The 4,905-nt window shown below is 37.0% G+C and overlaps 1 non-coding gene across 1 annotated transcript; it reads right to left on the bottom strand.

Moving 5' to 3' along the window:
* Positions 1-2,649: 2,649 nt before the first annotated feature.
* On the bottom strand, positions 2,650-2,757 carry LOC148574988 (small nucleolar RNA R71). The gene has a single exon (XR_015906235.1). It is a non-coding gene; the product is annotated as a small nucleolar RNA R71 (small nucleolar RNA).
* Positions 2,758-4,905: the final 2,148 nt, after the last annotated feature.

The raw sequence follows: 4,905 nt of genomic DNA, 5'->3' as shown, positions 1-4,905 counted from the left end.
TTGCTTTATACCAACAATCTCCGTGGGATTCGACCCTTACTCAGGTAAGGTATTACTTGGACGACCCAGTGCACTTGCTGGTTAGTTGTATCGAAGTTGTGACAATTATGTATTGAGATCAGAGCACCAAGTTGCTCACGTTGCCGGGGATTGTTTGAGCCTGGACATCACAATTTCGTGCACCAAGTTTTTGGCGCCGTTGCCGGGGATTGTTTGAGTTTGGACAACTGACGGCTCATCTTGTTGCTCAGATTAGGTAATTTTCTTTTCGTTTTGTTTTCAAAAATTTTTCAAAAATAATTTCTAAAATTTTCTCATCTGTTTTCGAAAAAAGAAAAAAAATATTTTCAAAAATCTCTCATATGTTTTCGAAAAAAAAAAATAAATAAAAAATGTTTTCAAAATTTTTCTTCAAAATTTTTAAGAATGAATTCTAGTGTTTCATAAAGCATGTTGAAGCCTGGCTGGCTGTAAAGCCATGTCTATTCCTTTGGGAATGAGTATGTCAGGCATGTCATGTCTGAATTACATGCTAAAGCTTGGCTGGCCATTGGCCATGTCTAGTGTTTTGGACTGGAGCTTTCATTGAAAGCTTGGCTGGCTAGTGAGCTATGTCTAATTCCTGGACTGAAGCTTTAGACTAAGAATGCAAGATTCCTGGAATTCATATTAAAAATTTTGGAATCCTTATTTTTCTTTTTTTAATTATTTTTTCGAAAAAAAATCCAAAAAATTTAGAAAATCATAAAAATCAAAAATATTTTGTGTTTCTTGTTTGAGTCTTGAGTCACATTATAAGTTTGGTGTCACTTGCATATGCATCTTGCATTTTTTTCGAAAATATCATGCATTCATAGGGTTCTTCATGATCTTCAAGTTGTTCTTGGTAAGTCTTCTTGTTTGATCTTGATGATTTTTTGTTTTGTGTCTTTTCATGTTTATCATATGCATTCTTGAATTCTTAGTGTCTAAGCATTAAAGAATTCTAAGTTTGGTGTCTTGCATGTTTTCTTTGCATTAAAAATTTTTCAAAATTGTGTCTTGATGTTCATCATGACATTCATAGTGTTCTTGGTGTTCATCTTGACATTCATAGCATTCTTGCATGCATTCATTGTTTTGATCTAAAAATTTCATGCATTGCATCCTCTTAGTGTTTTTCTCTTGCATCATAAAAATTCAAAAATAAAAAAAAAATATCTTGCCCTTTTTCTCTCATCAAATTCGAAAATTTGAGTTGACTTTTTCAAAAAATTTTAAAATCAAATTGTTTCTTATGAGTCAAATCAAATTTTCAATTTGAAAATCTTATCTTTTTCAAAATCTTTTTCAAAAATCAAATCTTTTTCAAAATTCTTAGTTATTTTCGAAAATTCCAAAAATATTTTTCAAAAATCTTTTTCTTATTTTTATATCAAATTTTCGAAAATAACATAATCAATTAATGTTTTGATTCAAAAATTTGAAGTTTGTTACTTCCTTGTTAAGAAAGATTCAAACTTTAAAATCATATCTTGAGATTTCTTATGAATCAAGTCATTAATTGAGATTTTAAAAATCAAATCTTTTTCAAAATTAGTTTCTAAAATATCTTCTTATCTTATCTTTTTCAAAAATATCTTTTCAAAATATCTTTTCTAACCTCCTAACTTCTTATCTTTTCAAAATTTGTTTCAACTAACTAACTAACTTTTTGTTTGTTTCTTAACTTTTTCAAAACTACCTAACTAACTCTCTCTCTCTCATTTTCGAAAATATCTTCCCTCTTTTTCAAATATTTCTTTTTAATTAACTAATTATTTTTATCTTTTATTTTTGATTTCAAAAATTTTCGAAAATTACTAACATTTTTTCAAAAACCATTTTTCAAAAATCACTAACTCTTTTTCAAAATAATTTTCGAAAATTATCCCTCCCCCATCTCATTCTATTTATTCATTCATATCCTAACATCTCATCTCACATCTCTTCCATCCGTACAGTTGTGTTTCTTCCTTTACATCACATTCTTTGTCTCCCCCTCTTTTCTTCCACTCACAAAGGGATCCCTATACTGTGGTATAAAGGATCTCTATTATTATTATTATTATTTTTCTGTGCCTTCTTCTTTGTCATATGAGCAGGAGCAAGGATAAGAACATTCTTGTGGAAGCAGATCCAGAACCTGAAAGGACTCTGAAGAGAAAATTAAGAGAAGCTAAAATACAACAATCCAGAGATAACCTTTCAGAAATTTTCGAACAGGAAGAGAAGATGGCAGCCGAAAATAATAATAATGTAAGGAAGATGCTTGGTGACTTTACTGCACCTAATTCTAATTTACATGGAAGAAGCATCTCCATTCCTGCCATTGGAGCAAACAACTTTGAGCTGAAACCTTAATTAGTTTCTCTAATGCAGCAGAACTGCAAGTTTCATGGACTTCCATCTGAAGATCCTTTTCAGTTCTTAACTGAATTCTTGCAGATATGTGATACTGTTAAGACTAATGGAGTAGATCCTGAAGTCTACAGGCTCATGCTTTTCCCTTTTGCTGTAAGAGACAGAGCTAGATTATGGTTGGATTCTCAACCTAAAGACAGCCTGAACTCTTGGGATAAGCTGGTCACGGCTTTCTTAGCCAAGTACTTTCCTCCTCAAAAGCTGAGCAAGCTTAGAGCTGATGTTCAAACCTTCAGACAGAAAGAAGATGAATCTCTCTATGAAGCTTGGGAAAGATACAAACAGTTGACCAAAAAGTGTCCTTCTTACATGCTTTCAGAATGGACCATCCTGGATATATTCTATGATGGTTTATCTGAGCTATCAAAGATGTCACTGGACACTTCTGCAGGTGGATCCATTCACCTAAAGAAAACGCCTGCAGAAGCTCAAGAACTCATTGACATGGTTGCTAATAACCAGTTCATGTACACTTCTGAAAGGAATCCTGTGAGCAATGGGACGCCTATGAAGAAGGGAGTTCTTGAGGTTGATACTCTGAATGCCACATTGGCTCAGAATAAAATATTGACTCAGCAAGTCAATATGATCTCTCAGAGTCTGCATGGAATGCAAGCTGCATCCAACAGTACTCAAGAGGCTTCTTCTGAAGAAGAAGCTTATGATCCTGAGAACCCTGCAATAGCAGAGGTAAATTACTTAGGTGAACCTTATGGAAACACCTATAACTCAACATGGAGAAATCATCCAAATTTCTCATGGAAGGATCAAAAGCCTCAACAAGGCTTTAATAATGGTGGAAGAAACAGGTTTAGCAATAGCAAGCCTTTTCCATCATCAACTCAGCAACAGACAGAGAACTCTGAACAAAATGCTTCTAATTTAGCAAATCTAGTCTCTGATCTATCTAAGGCCACTGTAAGTTTCATGAATGAAACAAGGTCTTCCATTAGAAATCTGGAAGCACAAGTGGGCCAGCTGAGTAAAAGGATCACTGAAATCCCTCCTAGTACTCTCCCAAGCAATACAGAAGAGAACCCAAAAGGAGAGTGCAAGGCCATTGACATAAGCGCCATGGCCGAACCTCTGAGGAGAGGAGAGGACGTGAATCCCAAGGAGGAGGACCTCCTGGGACGTCCAGTGATCAATAAGGAGCTTCCCTCTGAGGAACCAAAGGACTCTGAGGCTCATCTAGAGACCATAGAGATTCCATTGAACCTCCTTATGCCCTTCATGAGCTCTGATGAGTATTCCTCTTCTGAAGAGAATGAGGATGTCACTGAAGAGCAAACTGCCAAGTTTCTTGGTGCAATCATGAAGCTGAATGCCAAGTTATTTGGCATTGATACTTGGGAAGTTGAACCTCCCTTGTTCATCAATGAACTAAGTGATCTGGATCAACTGACATTGCCTCAGAAGAGACAGGATCCTGGAAAGTTCATAATACCCTGTACCATAGGCACCATGATCTTTAAGGCTCTGTGTGACCTTGGTTCAGGAATAAACCTCATGCCCCTCTCTGTAATAGAGAAACTGGGAATCTATGGGGTGCAAGCTGCTAAAATCTCGCTAGAGATGGCAGACAGCTCAAGAAGACAGGCTTATGGACAAGTAGAAGATGTATTAGTAAAGGTTGAGGGCCTTTACATACCTACTGATTTCATAGTCCTGGATACTGGAAAGGAAGAGGATGAATCCATCATCCTAGGAAGACCTTTCCTGGCCACAGCAAGAGCTGTGATTGATGTTGATAGAGGTGAAATAGTCCTTCAATGGAATGAGAACTCCCTTGTATTCAAAACTCAAGGATCTCCCTCTGCAACCATAGAGAGGAAGCTTGAAAAGCTTCTCTCAAAGCAGAGTCAACCAGAGCCCCCACAGTCAAACTCTAAGTTTGGTGTTGGGAGGCCACAACTAAACTCTAAGTTTGGTGTTGAACTCCCATATCCAAACTCTAAGTTTGGTGTTGGAGAGTTTCAACAAAGCTCTGCACATCTGTGAGGCTCCATGAGAGCCCACTGTCAAGCTATTGACATTAAAGAAGCGCTTGTTGGGAGGCAACCCAATGTTTATCTAATTCTTATTTTTATTATTTTTCATGTTTTCTTAGGTTCATGATCATGTGGAGTCACAAAATAAATATAAAAATTGAAAACGGAATAAAAAACAGCAGAAGAAAAATCACACCCTGGAGGAGCATCTGTTTGGCGTTCAGCGCCAGAACAGAGCATGGTTCTGGCGCTGAACGCCCAAAATGGGCAGCTTCTGGGCACTGAACGCCAGAACAGGCATGGTTCTGGCGTTCAACGCCAGAAATGGCACACAAATGGGCGTTGAACGCCCAAAATGGCCACCAACCTGGCGCTGAACGCCCAGAGTTGTGTACAAAGGCATTTTTACATGCCTAATGGGTGCAGGGATGTAAATCCTTGAACACCTCAGGATCTGTGGACCCCACAGGAT

The sequence above is a fragment of the Arachis ipaensis genome, chromosome B2 (assembly GCF_059453495.1).
Source record: "Arachis ipaensis isolate K30076 ecotype BB chromosome B2, ASM5945349v1, whole genome shotgun sequence".
Lineage (NCBI taxonomy): Eukaryota > Viridiplantae > Streptophyta > Magnoliopsida > Fabales > Fabaceae > Arachis > Arachis ipaensis.
Note: the sequence above shows the minus strand (reverse complement) of the source record. Positions and strands in the feature narration are given on the sequence as shown.